Source organism: Cyanistes caeruleus, chromosome 17 (assembly GCF_971803275.1).
Source record: "Cyanistes caeruleus chromosome 17, bCyaCae1.hap1.1, whole genome shotgun sequence".
Classification (NCBI taxonomy): Eukaryota; Metazoa; Chordata; class Aves; order Passeriformes; family Paridae; genus Cyanistes; species Cyanistes caeruleus.
In genome coordinates, this window is record NC_141717.1 from 4,891,360 (window position 1) to 4,911,457 (window position 20,098).

Genomic DNA, 20,098 nt, shown 5'->3' on the forward strand with positions numbered 1-20,098 from the left:
AGAATTGCTAGTTGGTATATAAGTACATGTGTATATATATATTTATGTATCTCTGCACCTCAGGCATTTAAATAAAGCTTCAGGTTACATGAACACTGATATTGTTTCTAAGGTGCCTTTCCTAGTTGTTTTCTAAAGTTCTGGGAAGCATTCCCTGAGAGCTGCTTCCTGCTATTGGAAGGGTTTCCTAACCAGGAATGGTTAAAAGAGCTGCTCCTGTTGAATTTTCATTTTGTGTATATGCTGCTTCAATTTAATTGAAACTTTTTTTTTTGAAAGAGGAGGGAATGAGTAAAAATCTGTTTCCACTAGCTTAGTTCATGCTGACAAGCAAATTAAATCATGTCCTGGACATAGTTAGGAAGAAGATGGAATATTATTTGTACTTCATGGCCAAACAATTACAAAGTAGGTGTGAAGCTGCAGAGAAAAATCATTAATTGAAAGTACTGATCTAACTCTTGTCTACCTTGCACCTCCCACCTTCTACCAAGGACTTTGTGAGCCTGATCAAGGTGGGCTGGGTGCCCCCTTGGCAAACTGTCCCCTTTGCATGGCAGAGCAAGCATTGCCTCTGATGAGTCAGAGACCTGCAAACTGCTTTGTATTACTGGGAGCTACAGCCAAGGAGCCTTCCAAAACTACAGAAAAGCACTTTTTGACTCTTGGTGTTGTTTGAAAGTTAAGTGCAGCATCAAATGGGAAGGTTGGGCAGGGTGGGCTGGATTATGGACAATCATATTGTTCCAGGGAGATCTGGGGATTGATGCTTGGTTTTGATTAAATCTGTTCACTGTTCAAGGAAAATTAAGTTCCACTTGCCCAAATTATTTATGGTATGGACCACGAGTCTTGCATCACACACTCTCTCTGGCCACTGAGTGATAAATCCATGTGATAGAGGTCTCTAAAATGCATGAGAGTTGCAGGAGGGAGTGAAAAAAGGTAAGAGAGGGAATAGGGCAGAAAGTCAGACTCGACAAGGGGTTTTTTGTTTGAATGCTTGGAGAAAATAATCTGAGGAATGTCCCATGCAGCAAAAAAAATCTAAGGCTAGTTTTGCAAATATCTGTGTGATTTTGCAGCATCTTTCGAGCCTGGTGTGCAGTGTTTGCATGCCTGCCTCTGCTGCAGGGCCCTTCAGGAGGATGCTGGAATTGTCCCTCGGGCACTGGGGGTGTGCAGCTCTCTCCAGAATCTCTTCACTGCACACTCAGATGACTTCAGCTGCTCTTCTCTAATTACTGCTGGAGATGGGGGAGAGACCTTCTGAACTGAAAGCTGAAGAGGTGATCTCTTTCAAGCTAAGCATCACTTCATAGCAAATTTAGTTACTTTTGTTGTTTTGCTTGTTTTTAAAGAGAGAAGAGGAAAATAGTGGTATAACTTTCCATTACAACTTTCCACTAATAGTGGTATAACTTTCCAAGGCAACACTTTTTGGTCCTATTTTCACTGTGCAAGTTGGTAGGAAATTGAGTTCAGAGTACTGAGGACACAGTTCAGGTGTTTTGAACCCTAATGTACCTGATTTACTGAGGGAGAATAATGAAGCAGAATAGCCTCAACTGCTGGAATAGTTTCACTCTATTGAATTGCATCAGTTTTAGACAACTAGGTTTGAACTGTGACATGTGAGGAGGGATGTTGTAAATAGCATGGCTGTGTGCACAGCACAGCCCCCCTTCTCCATCCTGCCCTTCCCTCTAAGCCCTCCTGGCTCAGAATTCAGCACAAGCTGCTTTCTCACCAGTGAGAATGAATTTCGATAATCCTGAAATGTCTAGACATCTGAACTCCAACTCCAAGCTGCCCAAGCCTGAGGTGTATCTTTTTGGAATTTCCATAATTTACATTTTTCATGACCTGTGCAGTTAATGTAGTAGTTTGTTTCCAATTAAAATTTTAAGTTGTAAAAAAGGTACCGGAAAATTTGCATTGATTCTACGAGAGATAGGAGAACTAGTTCAGGCAAAATAAGATTCAATTCAAGCGTGGGTAGGTTTATGGGATTGTAGGGTTTTAGTTTTATTCTCACACTCCTCTGTAATTCCTAATTTTGGACAGAACAGATGGAGTGAAATTCTCTCTCTTCCCTTGTTTCCCTTCTGGGAGAAAACATGTTTGCAGGGACAGATTCACTGGTATAATTGAAGCAGAGAACAGGTCTGCTGCATTTCTGACCAACTGAAATCCAGAATAAAACAAGAAAAAGAGGTTTATGTATTTTAGCCAAAGGAAAAAATATACCCCATTAAAAAAAATAGCCAACATAGCTGTAAGGATCAAGTCATTAAGCAAAAGGGAAAAATGTGTTGAATAATGCTGAATAAGACAAAGGGGAGTTCTGCTCTGAGAAATTCTGTGCTGGTGATGTGTCTGTATCCCTGACCAGATGCGAGTGGAGTGGGTCTGGGTTTCCCTGAGCTCTGACAGGGAGCAGGGCAGCCAAGCTGGTCCAGGAGCCTTCCTGCACAGCTTCTGCACCTACACAGAGATTTCAGTTCAGGTTCAGGTGGGCACAGAAGCTCCTGCCTCCAGACACAGATGAACTTCCCTGGCCAGGTGAAGAAGTGACCATGCCATGCATGTGCCCCTCCAGTTAAAACCAGAGCTGAGCAAAACCAGTTCATCCATGAGCAGAGCCCTGCCAGATGAAGCTGCAGAGCTGCCAGAGAAGTTGGGATGCAGCACAGGTCAGGGCTGCAGGTGTTCATCAGCCCCACGGAGGTCTCAGTCTCGTGGCTTGGCCGCACTGCCAGCCCCAGCAGCTGGGATTCATTTGTGGCTGGTGACAGCAAGCACTGCCAGCCCCAGAGCGCTTCCAGCACAGCCACCCCCTTTCTGTGAGAGCCCCCCTGGTCACAATAGACTCAGGCAAAAGTTAAGAGCATTTAGCTTTTATAATGCTCCTGTGCAAACACTTGGATGTCAGATCCTTGGGAGGGTTTCAAAGCAAACCAAGCTGGGCTCAGGAACGCTCCGGAGCTCAATATAGCTGAGACTGGGAAAGGACTCGAAGGAAGTGTCAGACAGGCTGCCACTGCTCCTGTTTGTGCCTGCCTGGCTGGTTACAGCTGGCACTGGAGGCAGCAGCCTGGGCTTGATGAACCCTTGCCTGAACCAGGATAATAAATATATCTCTGCTCATTGCGTAGCACAAAATGCACTACAAGGTTGAAAACCTGGAAGGCAAACTCCTTCCAACTACTGGATTTAAATTCTAGTAAATGCCCATACACAGAAGAGAAGGGAATAATTATTATATAGCAACTCTACTAGGTAAGAAAATTATTTCATAATCCCTTTAATGTCTGTGCTTACACGCTAGCCAGCTGGCTTGGTTGCTGCAGGTAAGAGAGGCTACTCTATTCCTTTAACAACTTGTTTTCAATCAAGCAAGCTAGATTTTTGCAAGATCAATATGAGATGAACAGAAAATATTTGATTACCTCAGGAGCTGTCAGTGTCTGACTTTTTTCTAAGCTGACATAAATAACATCTGGGGCAGCAAATGTACATGCTTCTGCTTTCTATTTCTGAACATTATTCATGGACTGAAACTTAGCTTGAAATTGAAACAATAAGAGTTAGAATTCTGGAAAAGCACCACTTCAATTTGGAGCAGAGAAACAACAAGCTGCCAGCTGGAATGAAGATTCTCAGCACACAGAAGGCAGAGAGCATGTGTAGCATGATGCAAAGTACAGTGAAACTTGCTTGTAAATCACACTGCCTTTTAAAATTCAAGTCCTTCTCTCTGGCAGAGTAGAATGCTGCTGAAGTATTGCCCCATGCCTGAAATTATAGCACCTAAAAAATATTGCTGTTTGTTCATGCTGTGAGAAAGGTGAGCCAGGCAAAATGTCTGAGAAGAAATAGTCTGTGCTGTGCCTCTGGGGTGGGTGCTGCAGTCACTTCTGCACCTTGCTTGTGCCCCATCTAGACAAGAATTCTAAAATTTCCAAGTTCTTTAAATATCAGATGTTATTGCTAAACCTGAAATGGCTTTATGAAAGGTTACTGTCTTCACACCTGCTATACAGGTGGTTATATGTCTGCTTGGTAAGTCCTCAGAGCAGGAACAACAAGAATACAATCCTGCAATTTTGATTCTGTGCTCTGAAAGTGCCTTTAAAATGCAGCAGTGTTTCCTACCCAGCAATTGTCCCCAGCAACCTCTTGAGATCTGAGCTATTAACTACCAGTGAATGAGTACATGTGCTGTGGCCTTTAACCTCATCTTTGGGTTATCATTTCTGATGTTTCTTTCAATAACTTTGCCAGTTTCTTTTTTTTTTTTTTTTTTTTCAGCTGCCACTGAGTTTTGTTTTGTTGGGATTTTTTTTCAGAACTATGTCTCACATTTTTGGGCTGTATCCCCAGGATAGAAATACTTACCTTTTCTTTCATATCTCATGTGCAATTTGTTCGCTCTGACAATTCCTTTCTTTCTGAAAAATATTGCTTTAGAGAAATCAGTTTTAAAACCCAGCAGCAACTCAGACTATTTTTGTCTGTAGCCATTCCAGAGAAGTACCAGTTGCCAACTTGTCTCAACAGTAATCAGCACCTCCAGGTAATGGCTCCTGACACACTTTGGTACAAAATGTTGCTGAAAACTCATGATCTGGCTCTTCTTTTTAGGCAAACAAAGAAAAATGCTGGAGGAGAGAAAAGATGGAAGAGTTTACTTCCTGCCCCCTGGAATAAGGGCTGTGAAAAGGGGTAAGGAGATGTCAGTGTGGGATCCTGAAGTTGCTGGGGACGAGCGCAGGGTCGCTGCTGCCGTGTCTCTCTGAAGGAGCTGTCACCCTGAGTTAGGCTGCTGGGCCATGGCACACTGCCACCCACACTCAGGGACTCTCTGAAGTGAGCAGAGAGGAGCTTCAGCTTCCCAGGCACACCAGCTTGGATAACGTCAGGGAGGGGGAGAAAAGGGAAAGAAGCTTGCTTGTCAATGTTAAGAGAATAAATAAAAAATTAACTAAACCTTTCCTACCTGCGGTGCCGATAAATTTAAAACTGACCCAGTGGTTTTCAACCACTATTTTTTATTTTTTTTCAGGCTTTTGAGTGAAGGTTTTAAAAAGTCCTTTAAAATTCAGCTTGTTCAGATGGGGAGGCAGAGAAGCAATCAGTTTTTCTCCCTTCCTGCCAGAAGGCAGCTGAGGAACAGGGAGCACATGCAGCAGTGCCTGCAGGAGCCTGGGAGAAGCTGTGATCACTGACCCACACAGCCCAGCTTCCCTACATCTGGGCTCGTGGGGATGCTGCTTCTTCATTTTCATGGGACATAGTTTTGGCCCCAAGAGTCTCACAGTCTCACCTGAAGGTGAAGGTGATTCACCTCTGCAGCAATGTCTGGCACAGGGAGGTCCTTCAATATTTGTCTAGTATTTAATGTATAATTTCTAATCAAATAAAAGCTATGATTGAAACATGGTGTTGATGGTAACTTATTTGGTCTGAACTGGGCATGTCCTCCCTTTGCACATGGCTAGAAGGTTACAGGCTTTTAATTTCTTTTTAATTTTTTTTTTAAATTTTCTTTTTAACTTGGGCAATTTCAGAGAAGAGCCCTGAACTGGCTTTAAACCAGTGTGGAGGGGTGGTGAGGGATATATTGAATATCTTGGGGTGCAGCTGCAGGTTGAGCTCTGCTGGCAGGACCCCCCAGGAAAGAAGAAGCCATGAACAAAGCATAGCAAAGGACAGGGGAGCTCTGGCCCCCAGGTGAGGGACACTGAGGTGGGAGCCAATGACCCCCACACCTCTGCACATCTGGACTGTGAGGGTATAAAACCCCAGGATTTGTTCAGGGTCCCTCCTTGGAGGCACCAGCTTGAGCTGTTATTTTGTTATTTAGTCATTGCACCAAGATTAAATTATTGTAATGATCAGGACATCTGAGCCTCTGCTGTGGGAAACCTGGGGTTGAGCAGGTGTGGGCTGCAGCTGTGAGGGGCCTTTGATGAAGTCAGACTGTATAAACTGCACTTTCACCTGCTTTTAATAGCTCCTGATTTTCAAGTGAACTTGTAATTCAGGGTTTTTCTATGTTAGAAACTTTCCTGAGAGATTAGGGGGACATGCACCAGAAAACCTTTAGAGCCACCAAAATAAGCTGTTAGAATAAACTGAACCTACTCAGCAGCTTCCTTGGTAACAACTGATCAAACTAATAATGTTCATTATATCCCAACCCCTGCAAGCAATTTTGCAAAGACAAACCAATGCCTTCCTTGTGTTTGGACAAATCTCAGGCTCGAGCATAACACAAAATTCAACTGCTAAAGAGTTGTAGCTGGGTCTGGAACTGCCAGAAGAGCAGCACTTTTTCATCTGTTCTGGATCTCTTCTGGGGTGCTGTACATGGGATGGAGAAGTCAACCTCTGAAACAGCATTTGGTTTATATGGGAAATACAAAATTCATTGACCTTCCCTTTCCTAGTTTCTATATATTTTGTGGTTTTTCCTGTGCTTATAGTACAGCTGTGAGTCTTTCTGCATCTTTGCAGTCTTCCATTGACTCCTCACTGTGGTACTTGGTGTTTTTTTGGTCTATCTGTAACCTGCTCCTCACTGCTTTCCCACAATCTGAAATCCATGTGAATATGCAGTTTGTTACTGTTACTGAAAACTCAATCACTCTATTTTTATATCTAATACCACTGTTCAGGTATCAGATGTGTCTGGTTATTTAAAATTGAGTATAAATTTAATAGTATAAGCTTATAAGTGTTAGGAAATGGGTGGAAAATACCATACACAGCAGCAGTGGGATTTGGCTTACCTGTTTACATGCATTAATATCAGGGGCAAATCAAGGCATGAGTTTAAATCTCCTTTCTCCCTCATTATTTAATAATTATTTAATTGTCTTTGATTCTCTCTTTCCAAGTTAAAGAACCAACCATGCTCTGGCCAAATCTCTACCAAGCCAAGCAAACTCCTTTTTATCCTCCTTTGATACTATAATGCTTCAACAGGACCTGTGTAAAATCCTTTGTTCTACCCTTTCTACCTGATGTCTTCAAAACAGGATTTATCTCTGAATGTTTATTCTCCTCTGTTTTAGCTGTGTAAATATTTGACTTTGCAGTTGTGACGTTAGTATAAACTTCCCAGGAAAAACTTGGCTTAATTAAGACCATCAGAATACCTGTCAGCTTTGTGTATGTGCAAGAGGCTGGGTCAGGATTAGCTGCCTACAGGTGATGCTGCACATGTTTCATGGGCTCTTTATTCCTTATGGCAGAATGTCTTTCAAAGGTGAATTTTGCAGCAGGTACTTATGCAAAATTATATAACAGGAAAGAAAATTTATATTCCTCGAAATACTGAAAATTAGGTCTAATCCTAAAACTTCTTTAAATGTATTTTCCAATAACATGCTGTCCCATGTGGGGAAAGAAACACCAGAGCAAGTATGTCATAAATACAGCTGAATTTCAAATACCCTCTTGATTTTTGCCTGCATTCATCTCAAAGCACACAAAACATCCTAGAGGTCAATCTAAAAGAAACAGGGATGCAGTCAGTTAGCTTCTTCATTTGCAGTAGTAATTGCTTAAAGAAGGGATCATCTTGAAAACTTGCTGGAAGTAGAAAATAAATATATGGAGAGAATTGCATGGATTACTGTGACATTTAACAGTTGTGTTCAATATTATGGCTAAATTTAACAGTTGTCTTAGACATTTTTTTTGGTTTTTTTCAATTAAAGGCTTTATAGGATAATTAGCTGAGGGGCTGAAGGTTCCAGCAGAGGATGAGGCAGCAGTGGCACCGAGACCTGGATGAACAGAGAGCTGGATTGCAAACAGCAGCATTTGTACACTGCAGTGCCAGGTGCAGCTTGATTTCATAAAACAATAACCCCTGGCTGATGGAGTGTAATATGGCACATCTTCAAGAATAAATGAGACAAAATATTCCAATTACAGACTAATCTTACTTCTTTCTATCCTGAGCCAAGTGTTTGCCTCAATTGTTCAGCAACAAATTACCCCAGGAGCAGAGAACTACCACGGAGGAAAACAAAGTGGTGTCTGCTCAGGGAGATTAACTGTTGATCGGATTCTCACATTAAAGAGTTCTTGAAGGAAAAGAAGCAAACTAATTCACAGCAGATGAGACACTGATGTCTTGTTCTTTGTCTTCAGAGGAGCCTTCTGTGCTGTGTTCACCAGGATTTTTTTTGGAAGCTGCTTTTTGAGGATTTGTGTGTGCCTTCTGCACAGCACATGCTGCAATAAAAAAAATAATCAAACTTACAGGAACGGTTTCGTGGGGGCTGGGAAAATTTTAAAAGTGTTGAGTTGTGACAATTAATGCCTGTATTCAGCACCTCTGAGAGATTTAATTAATGATCTGTCATTAACTCTTCCATGTACCCGTGTCAGAGGAATGTGTTTCTGTTTCTTTTCTTTTGGATTGTTTTAAGACTGAGGCTGATTTTGCCCTGCATGCTGCAGAGGGGAATTCACAAAGAGGCCAAGCTGAGATGTGGAGAGACAATCAGTGCAGAGGTATCAGTTCCATGCTGTGAATGTACATCTACTCCTGTTTTGAGGAAGTTTTAGGGAAGAATACTGATGGATGTGCTGCAGTTGGATTTACTCCTTTTTACTGTTTTTCCTCCTGCACACCCCCAGTAAATATTTTTATGTAGCTGCTGTAATGACAGCCTTTGGGTGCTCTCTGCAGTCAGATCTGGGGGTTCTTTGTAGTCATCCACAGCCTTCCCTGGGTCTTGGGTGGATGTGGAATTCCTCCTTTGCTTCCATCTGAGTGGTGTTGATCCACACAGACCCTCCACAGAGTTTGAAGTGCTTTACAGTCAAGTACAAGTTACTGCAATGATTAATTAGTTATAAATATTTTCTACAGCTTAACAAAATGTATCATTGCTGCGTTGGAAAGAGCCACTTGACGCTCTGTGTGTATTTTAGGCTATGAAGATCAGCTGCAATTTTAAATGTGTCAAACCACTCCACTGGAATATCTCTATGCAGATGGGAGACAAAACTCAGCCAGTTTTTTCAGTGAGTGGTTAATGGTCACTCTTTTGAGAAAATCAGGGTTTAACCTAGCATAGTATCTAAGTGTAACACTTCACCTGTGTCTCCTTTATTATTAAACAGCCAGATTTAGGTTAATTGAGATGCTTTGGAAGCACAGACTGTTAAAGACAGTTCCTGACATCAGCTCTTTCCTTGCTGTGTGGAAAATATTCTCTTGAGAAGACAGAACAGGAATTTAAAACAAAACCCAGCAACCTTACATGGTCCTGACTTATTCCTGGGACAGCCCAAACACTGACTCCTGATGATTGTGTGCTTGCCCCTCAGTTTAAAAACACAGTTTTTGTTGACTTTGTTTCAGGTTGAACTGAGCAGCATCATCTAAATCCCTTTGGTTAACAGTTGCTGCCACAGCAACATTATGGAACACTGGAAAACACTTGAAGAAAGTGATTTTCAGAATATTAAAAGAAGCTCAGAGTGAAGGGGTTTTGATGCAATGTAGCAGGTCACTGTGCTCAGGAGGTGACTATTAAATGTGAATGTAAGGAGCAGGAGGGTTTATTGAGGGGGTTTCTGTTTGTTTTGGAAGGTGGGATTATTGGTTTGCAGCTGCTTAGGCTGCAGCTCTGGTAGATAAAGCACAGAAAAGATGCAAAGTCAGAGGTGCTGATGGAAGTCAGACCTTTGGAGAGCCACTTGATCCAGTGCTGGGCTCCCTTGGGAGGGTGGCTCAGGTGCAGGAGCTGCCTCCAGCTGCAAATATTGATGAAGGAGCTTTGGTTCCCCCCAAACAGCCTCCCAAAGAAGGACTTTGCAGTTCCTTTCCCCCTGCCCTGTGAGAACTGGGTGTGCTCCAGTGCATTGCAGGTCCATTGCTGGCTGTGCAGATTGCTTGTGAGGCTATAAACTAGATTGTGAAGGTGTTTGCCAATGTTTTGGATTCTCAAAATGCCTGTCTATCCTTGAGGCCTCTGCAGTCAGCCAACTGCTCCAGGCTTGGCCAGCCACGCTGGCAAATGGAAAGGCAGGCTCATTCTGCATAATTTGATTTAACATACCTGCTCACAAAAGCAGGTGACTCTTCATTTAGCTAGTGAGATATTAAGGCTAGTATTTCAACAGCTTTGGAATTATGGCATGATATTTTTTTTTTTTTCCCTCTGTATCAATTTAAAGTAAAATTAAGCATTTTTGTAGTTTAGTTATTGCAAAACTCCACATACTCACTTTGCAAAGTGTGTCAACAATCTACATTCCTGTGAATAACTCTTATATTAACATTGTCTAAAACACTTCTTGCTTTCTCCTTTCACTTAAATAAACACCTGAGGGGATAAAAACTCCCAAAACCCCTCAAAAAACACCTATTCATTTCTTTCCATTCTTTCTGACAGGAAATTATTTCAAATTTGAGTTTTCCATGAACTCCCAGAGTTCAGGAGCTCCTCTAGAACACCTCTGGTAGGTAATTCTTATGGGAAGGTATTGTTATGATGGCTCCAATTTCAACATGGTAGAAATTTAGCCTGGACCTTCCAGTCTTTTACCAGGTTCCAGAACTGTGAAAGCCAGGCCCTAAACCCAAGAGATTGCTCTGACCAGATCTAGAAATGTTCTGTGATGCTTCTCTTTGTTTCCTAATGGCAAGGCTTCAAAACCCTTCCTCCAGCCTCCTGTAATCCCATAGAAAAATGGGACAGAAAAGGTATGCAGCTCCCTGCCTTGTACCTTACTGGAGTGCAGACATTAATGCATCATGTGGGTCATTTTTTTGGGTTTTAAGGCACTTATTTCTTCAGTCATAAAGTTCTATTAATGCAACACTGCTTATCCTGTGGGATTACAGGTTATGTCCTAAAATTCCTATCAGAAGTCTTAAAAATGCATTATTTGTATATTTACAGTAAAGGAGAAGCCTTCCTTTCATGCCCTGAAATGTGTGCCAGGTCTTCAGGGCATGCTACATAACGTGGCCCCAAGAAGAAATGTCCTACTTTCAAAGCTGAAGAAGTAAAGACAATGAATTATGGAATTAGATGGTGAGGAAACAATGAAGGAGACACAAGAACTAATTGCAGGGAGAGATGTGCAGAAGTGTTTCTGGACTTGTACACTAGGGCAAAAGAAGTGGAACCAAACTCATTTGCACATGCACATTAAATGTATTAACCATCTTCTTGCCTTATGTAACATAGCTAAATAATTTAAATGTGCTCTTTATGTAACTGAAAGAACATATTGCTTGAAGCAAAGTGTAAGGGGTAGGGGGAAGGGTTTGATAAAAAGATTTCCCACCCCTTTAGCTGTAGAAATTATATCCCAAGTACTGTTTTCCACAAGTGCTTGGGCTAAATTTCAGTGAGATGTGCATTGGAAAAGCCCTAAGAAATCTATAAGAATTTTTTAAAATTTGTTTTTTCCAACCTTAACTTGAGCTATGGCCATTATTAGCTTGGAGGAAAACTGCCCTCAGTATGTTGGATTTACTGCACCCACTGTGAATAGTGGAAATCCTCCTTTCAGCGACAGAAAACAGATCTTTGTTCAGATGCTTTTAAATATATCTTTTTTTTTTTTAAAAAAAAAATCAGATCTTTGTTCAGATTTTTTGAATGTCTATTGATCTTTCTTGACCTTTGCAATAACTTTGGGGGTGGGTCAGCAATCAAGTCTAGCCAGGTTGCACCTGAAAAGGATTGAGGTGGCCCCAGGGTAGGAAATTGGCTCAGATGAGATGCAGGTGAGGGCAATTAACTGTTGGGACAATTAAAAACAGCTGGGAAGTTCCCAGCCTTCAGTTCCCTGTGGGCTCTTGAGAAGAAAGCATGCAGTATATCGGGTAGGTTTGGTTGTTTTTTTTTTTATAATTGTATAGTTTTGATGTTTCTGCATTGTGGCCTTTATGATAGAAATCCTTAGGAGATGTTTATAGTGGTTTTTATTTATTTTTTTTTTCTAATTATAGCCTGTGTTTTTGTGCTAAAGTGAACTGAGTAGTTGAAAGTAGCAAACTTATTTGTATCTGTAATAGCCAAGCAGAGGCACTGCAGAGCTCAAGGTCTTGAGAGCTAACAGATCATCACTGTGGGAAGAGAATGTGATTTATTATTTGCTCCAACTAAAAGAAACTTGAAGTGCTTAATTTGTTGTGTTGTTGGGTTTTTTGTTGTTTTTTTTTTCTCTGAGTTTTAATTTTGGATTTTGAAGTTCCTCATTAGTAACATTAAAAGTGGAATGATGTTCTTAAGACATTTGCCAATTGCACAAGCCCTTTTCTGTTTGCAGCTGTACAATGTGATGTTTCAAAGTGCTTTTTCTTCCTTCTGTGGCAAATCTTAATTTTGTTTAGCATACAGCAAACATTTATTTTTGTCCTCCTAGAGATAAAGAATTTGCATGCAAGGTTTTTGAGTTGTTCTGAAACAATATTTGTCTTGATAATTGGATGCATTTATCCAGTTTTGTGGATGCTTTTTCTTTTTTTTTTTAAAAAGGAGTTGTTGTTTAGTGAGGTCTGTCCCTTAAAGACTTGTTTACCGTACCCAGCTTCTGAGTCTAAAATATATTATGCCTTTACAACATAAGCTGTGTGAAAGGAAAACTCCAATATTATTATTTCGTCTACTGTGTTAAATCCTTACCTAAATGGTGTGCGTGTTGGGGGTTATTTGTTCCCTTCTTAAAGCTATTTCAACACCTGCTATTTACCCAGGAAGCCTGGAGGACTCATGTGGTTCTCAAATTGCTGCTCTTCTCCCAGGTTCTCTCTGTTGCTCTTTGGATGAGTGTGATGGACTGCTTTGCATGCCTGGGAAGCTTTGTTTCTCTCCAGGTGGAATCACGTGCTGACATCTCTCAGGGAGTCCCATATGCCAAGACACCTGAGCCAGTCTTTAATGCCTCCCAGCTATGTGGCAGGCCTGGAAGAACCTCTCTCAAACTTTTTCTCCTGTCACTTTGCTATTTTTAAGAGCTATCTTAGCAGCATACAGAGATGAGCAGACTACAGGAGTGGAGACTCTTTTATATATTCCTTTCAAGTAATAAATAAAAAATGCATTCCAGGCTGTGCAACCAGCAGATGTTCCTGGTTCCAACTTTATGGTTCTAGAGATAGTTAGCAGCAAATTCAAAAGTAGTTTTACAGTGTTTCTGGGGAACAACAAAGAAAGACAACGAGAACTGCTGTAGGTTTCAGGTCCTGGAAGGCAACTTCAGGTACTTGCATTTTGTTTTATTAGGAAAAGAAAGGGGAGTTAAAATTCTGAAATCATGAAGTGGATTTCAAAGTGAGTAGGCTTCAGCCTCAATGGCCTCTCTAGAAGATGAATTCTAGTCATTAATAAGCAGTGTCTGTCTATCATGGTATGCATTAATAATTTGTTTAGCTTCTCTTTGATGAGCTCAAGGTTGTTGACTGACTGTTCTTCAGTGTCAGTATCCTCTGACTGCTGCAGTGTAGTTTTTAATCCCCACTTATAAAAGGAAGAAAGGCACTGAGGGGATGGGATGCAGCTTTTGTGTTGGGGCTTAGGAAGGGGTTTCATTAACTGGGAAGAGATGTGTGTGTTCTCTGAACAAGGGTCCCTTTAGCACAGGGCAACACTCACAGTAAATTAATTCCATCCCAGTTAATGTCCATCTAGTAATTTGAAGTGTGGTAAACATCTTTAACAGAAAATTCTTGGATAATTTTTGTTAGTTTAATAGTGACTGTAATTTAATTTTCATTTCACTGGCTATGAAAGAAGGAAAACAATGGTTTTGGTTAGCTGAGTTCTGGAGGGTTTACCTTTTAATTCCTGTAGATTTGTTTTCTAGGGTTGGGAAATAATGGCCTGGCCACGTGCTCTGTGCTGGATGTGTATCACTGTATGTGCACAAACACTCCAAGAGCTGTTATTGAATACTTTCTCAGCAGATATTGGCCACTAGTTAGATGTATAAAATAAAGGGATAACAAACACTTAAAGGCATTCTGATACACCCTTCTCTCTGCCACACCAGAGAGCCATCATTGCAAATGGGATTATGCAGCAGTATAACAAATGTCATTTGGTTTCTGTCCTCCAGCAGTAATCAAATAGCAGGAAAAACATTGTCTCATGCATATGTTTTTTTACTCCATTTTATTTTACTATGATTGCTGTTTCACTTTTTTTAATTTTTTTTTTTTTTCTTAAGCAAAGGATGAGAAATGTGTATGGTTTCTTGAAGTGATGTTTCAAATGATGGAATTCAGCATTCTCTTATGTCAGTGTTTCCCTGTAATTCTGCATTAGGGAAGTAAACTTAGATCTAGGAGAGAATTCATATTTTGGCAGTATCTAAACTTATATATGCACTTTATATGGAACCACTTGTGATATCTGAGGGAAGTATTAAAAATAAATAAATTCCAGTGACCACATTCATGTTGAGTCTGAACTTTCTTCAGCAGCCTGCTGGACTTTGCCCTTATTGTTAGTTCAGTTTAGATGAATTTATTTGGGAAAAAAGCCCCAAAATAATAACATTGGGTTGATTTGGGTTTTTTCCCCTTTTATTCACCTATTTTTTGGTTGTGTTTGCTAGCTTCCCTAAGTGTCTTGTTTGGGAAAGGCTTCCCAGGCCACGTGTGTTGAGGAATGAAGAGGTTTGTGTGTGGGGTCACCCAGGGCAGTGGCTCTTGGAGAATTGGGAAGAAGAGCTGGGACATGGGGAAGGGATGAGCAGAACCCTCTGTGCTGTCACCCCAGGCTGCATCTGATCTTCAGTGAATGCCTGTGATGAGAATTTAGATTCTTTGGGAGAGGTGGGAAAGGCTGAAAGTGAACTTTGATTTTTTTTTTTTTGTTGGATATTTTAAGGTTCACTATCAGTTTTCATTTCTCTGCTATTGTTAATCAGGAAGATGGTGTGAGAATTGAATACCTGCTTTCCAGTGCTTCTGCTTTCTCAGTTTTTGTGCCAAAGCATGAAAATTCCTGTGACAGTGTTACCATTTTGCTAATGGTTCATGCCCTAGTGGATACCCTCCATTGCCCTAAAATATGCAATCATTTAATTGTCATTGTAATCCTATTATATTGCCATTATGGAACGTCTGGTGGGGAAAGCTATGAACATGTTATTAGTGCTGAAAGGGACAATTTACTGAATCTCACTAAATGCCATCACTTCTCAAAAATGAAACAAAATTACTTTATTATGCATGTCTTACTTTAATATTCTGCTCAGATAATGATTGGGAGCCATTGATCTTTTTCTGAGTGGAGATTTTTTTGTACAATTTTTAGTTTGTTACAACAGTAGGAATGCTGAAAACTTAGCTTCTTCCAGCATCCTTCCTTATATAAAGAAAAAAAGGAGGGAAGGAAAAAAGGCAGCTGTTGTTGAACTGGAGTTGTGGGTACATATTTTGAAGCTTTTTGTTTAGTGGTTCAAGCAAAGTTCTTATTAATAAGTTCATACAAATGAATCAGAGCTCTTCCTCCTGGAACTCTTTCTCCTTTTCAGCTCATCTCTCCTTGCTTTTTTTAGCAGGTTTTGTAAACTCTTCAGGGCACAGGGTACATCCTAATGAGTCTTTGCAATAACATGATATTCTCCTCTGTACAACCTCACTGGAGGTCTCCAATTACAGCCAAGTACAGATAATTAACTCCCTGTGTGTGACTCTCCTGCTGGAGGAGGGCTGGTTGCATTTGAAGCACGTGCAAGTTGTTGTCAGTGGGGGAGCTTAAAATTGCAGTCTATTCCCAGAGATGGTTCAGTGAATTGGAGAATTTGAAATTCTTACTGATTCTAGAAACTGCATTTCCTTCTGTGGGTGGCAAGAGAGGCCAAGTGAATAATTTCCTTTATCTTTTTGAAAGTGCCTCCAAAGAGCTATGGGAAATCCAAGGGAAATGTGGAACAATATGGAGACCAACAGGGACTTCTCCAATGTATTACAAATTCCAGAGGAAATGTTAGCTTAACTATAAGGGAAGAAAATATCATGGAAGTCCTTTAATATCTTTATGGTTTGATGTCTTTGTAAGATCACATAAAACAAACTGAAGAGTATCACATGCAAATTATGATTAACAATTTGAGCTTGGGAGGGGGCATTAAAAATACTGAAGTATGATAGATGCAAAATATATCAGGATTTAGAATGTGGATATGTGCTTACACTGCAAGTGTGTCACCAAACAAAGAAGAGTCTGTTGTCACTTTTTTCCTCTGTTTAATTCATAGTATGCTTGGCCATTTCATATGGATTCTGCAAATATCTTTTTTTTTTTTAATCCTAGATTTCTTCCTGGTAATTTCGAATTTGTAGTTCTGGGCCAGCTGATACAACACAAATAGAATTATTGCTATACAACTTAGTTTGGAAAAGGGTTTTTGAAAAGCAGTTTTGAATTGCCTTGTGGCAATTCTCTTGTACATAAACTCATTTTAACTGCATAAAACCTACTATATTGCATCTAGAAACTGCAGTGAATGTGCATTTAGATGTTATGAATAACTGCAGTTAAGTAGAAATGAAACTGAAATAAATCTGAATTTTATTTGCACTTTCCCTTCATTTTAATGCCACTCAAGCTGCTGCTACCTTTTATTCTCAGAGTAACATAGCTGTTAAGGATAAAGAGCGTGTGTGTGTTTATCTGTGAAAAGCTCAAGCACTGTTGGCCTACATGTAACATGGTTTATAACCACAGAGGCTGTGCAATGAAATTTTGACTGCTGGACATTATTTTAAAGCTGTTTGCTCCTGTCATGGAAATGCATTACACAACTAACACAAGGTATGGCCGAGAAAACTGAATAATCACTTGAAAATTCAAGATTTCTGTGGGTGATAAGTGATGCTGATGCCTTGGCAATCAAGATGCTGTTGGAAGGTGTTGGGAATGTGCACAAGGGCTCGTTCCTGTGGCCATGGACTGGTTTGTGGTGCTGTGCTCGCAGCAGCCAGAGCTTGGCTGTGTGCTGTGGCAGTGAGCACTGCCAGTGACACCACGTGTGTGACCAGAGCCCCTCTGCTCTGCAGGCACAGCTGCCTTGAGGAACATGAGTGACTGTGGAATGGCTTGGTCAGCTCTGTGTCATTTCTGAGTGTGACTCACCTGCTCAGGAACCCACAGAAAGATAATGTGCTTTGTGTGCCAGTGCAGTCAGCAGCCTCTGAAAATTTTACCAACAAAAATCCTGCTTGACGGAGGTTTGCTTGATTTATCAGGCTGTGATGGCTTTTATTTGCTTTCCTGCTGTTCCTTTTGCTGCCAACTCATTCAAATTTAACTTTTGGACTGTTTCTCTTCTGTCAGCTCTCAACTTTTGTCATGCAAGCCACCCTGCACAATTACTGTCAGAGTGTAATTAAAATGCTAAAATAAGGTAGTAGGAGCCTGTGCATTGCCTGGTAGGTTCTGCCAGCAGCTCATGAACAAGCCCTCTGTCCTGAGCACATGGATGGGCTGGAAAAACAGCCTGAACACAATCTCTTGCAAAGCCATGGTGGAGCGGAGCAGTTTGAGAGCTGTGCTGCTCTTGCAGGGTGTGCACACCCTCCTGAGGAGCTGGGACACACCTGGGCTGTCCCTGCCCTGTGACAGTGCTGTCCTCTCCCATGCTACTGCCCCTCAGCACATTCTGGGGGTCTGTGATTATCAAGACTGTTTCTATAATAGTTTTCTCTTTTTTTCCCATCTTCTAATGATGATTCTTTGATTAGGCTGTTAACATTTCAGTTATGGTACTGGGAAGCCAATGACTGGATGTAGAAGGTGGGTTTCTTTTTGCCAACAGCAATGTTTTGAGCATAACTTCTTTGATCTCTTTTGAACTCACAATGGCACAAATCCTGACCAGGCCCAGGAGTTCTCCCACATTACACTGCTGCTCTGCCTCTTCTTTTCTTAGCTTTTAACTTGTTTTATCACACCCACCTCCCCTTTCCCTTCTTAAAGGAGTTATCTCAAAGACTGAGAATTAGTATAGCCTGGAAAACTTTTAATTCGTGCCCTGATTAATGAGTATAATGTAATGTACACCTGTGGTGATAATACCTTTATTAGCATTGAAGCTGCTAGACATCAAAGCATTATATCAGGCAAAACCATCTATTTCTCATTTAATGGAGTCACAATTCAAGTGTATTTTGTAAAACTGAAATCACATCATAACTGGGGCTCTGCATGGTGAGCAGAAATCCCTCCATCCCCAACTGCAGGTTAATAATAGGGTAGGCTGTTATGTTCAGTGTGGCAACCAAAGCATTAGGTCACAATCCACGTTTAACATCGCTGAACGTTTTATGAATTCACTCATTTTAGCACTTGACAAGTGTCTTAAGAGGTAGATGCATTAACATTATTTTTGCTTCATAAATAAGGGTGAAACAGTGTTCTCACCTCAACGTGAACAGCTTCAATAAAGAGAAAATGCTGCAGCTTTTGGAGCAATAATTCATTTCCTGTGTGGATAAACTGAGGCTGAAGGCAAAATAGTTTGTCTCTATCTAGTATTGTAAATACATTACCTTTCCCCTTTTAAAATTGAAATCCATCCTATTAGACCACAAGCAATGCTGAGGTTTCTTTCCCACAGCTTCTTTTGTTTCTTTTCCAAATTCCTCTGCTGTTAATCCTATCGTACAACAATTTGTTGTACAAAAAAGGCTTTTTGTTTGTTTCTGATTCTTCAACTCTCTAAAGTGGGAAGATTGTTCTGGCTGAAAAAAAATAAAAAAAATCTTGGAGATTTATTGTACAAAAGCCTGGATGTGCTTACTTTGGCAAAATTCTCCATGATTTCATTGTTCTTTTTAAGAACCATGAAGAAAGCTGGTCATGTTCAATATTGCCTGCTCAGGCAGTGTCTTGTAGGCATGACAACAAGCATATGTTGTTGGGGAGGCGAATGCAACTGGGTTTGGAACTCATCCATCTCTTGAGACAGGGGTGGGAGGCGAGGGAAAGGTAACGAGGAATTTCTTATAAGACAAATATAAGATGAACGTTCCCATAAGAAAACACTAAAGAAATTCCCAGTATGTAGGGTTTGATTTTCATATTCTCTGGATCATGGTCATATTTATCTTCTGTCTGGAAGGATGAAGGGGCCAATAATGGTGTTTTCCCACTCTCCAACCTTCTTTTCCTTTTTTTCCTCCATGGATTCTTAGATTTATTTTTATCTTGGAGAAGCTGCAGTTTACTGGTGCAGTAGGTTAGCTTTTATAGTTATAAAATTTAGGAGAGAGTGATATCCTTTCCATACAACTTCCAGAGTGCTTTCTAAAGCCTTTATTGCTGTAATCTTTCAGATTCAGTAAGAATCCTTGACCTTTGCTGGCTCCATTATTTTAGAAATGTTGCATGACTCTGATTCCTCTGTGCTACCACATCATAAGGGAAAATCTTTCCTTATGGAAATGGCATAGCTGCATCAAATAAACAAGTCTTGCACTCTTCACATTAAATGTTATAGAGATCTGCCTGCACTTTAGAGAAGTAACTATTACTGCATTTCATAACAGGTGGAATTTGAACAGACTTAGAATGGAAATAGAGCATGTTCCTGTTTTACTGTGATTGCTTATACAAACACTTAGTCTATATTCAAAAAAAAAAAGAAAATTAAAATCATTTATTTGAAAACATGAAAATGAAACTGCCTTTTTTCTTTATATTTTGCTAAGACTATTTTCACTCTTGTATTCTGGGGCTTGATTTAACAATCCAGGATTTGAGTCTGGCTGCCAGAATCAGCTCTTGCCACCTTAAAGGTAGGGATATGAGTGTGGTTGTGAAGAATTACTGCTGGTCAAAGGTGATGTTCTCATGTTTGTACTGACACAATAACCAATGTCAGAAATACCCAACAGACCACATTAATAGGTTTCATTTAAAAATTTATTAAAGTATGCATGTGTAACATTTCCATTTACATTGCAAGTATGAAAGGATGTGGTCTTGGGGGAATGCATTAAGGTCTCTGAGGAAAAAACATTCTAAAACACACATAAAAGGACACTGCAAGGCTGATTAACATATGAAACTCTCAGCAGTGGAGTTCCTTGAAGAAA

At 40.5% G+C, this 20,098-nt stretch overlaps 1 long non-coding RNA gene across 1 annotated transcript in view; it reads left to right on the forward strand.

Moving 5' to 3' along the window:
• The first annotated feature begins 11,826 nt into the window (after positions 1 to 11,826).
• The window catches only part of LOC111936311 (uncharacterized), an 87,011-nt gene continuing 78,739 nt past the window's right edge, over positions 11,827 to 20,098 (forward strand). Inside the window, exon 1 of the long non-coding RNA XR_002868086.2 lies at positions 11,827 to 11,872. This is a non-coding gene — a long non-coding RNA (uncharacterized LOC111936311). The remainder of the gene's footprint in view (positions 11,873 to 20,098) is intronic.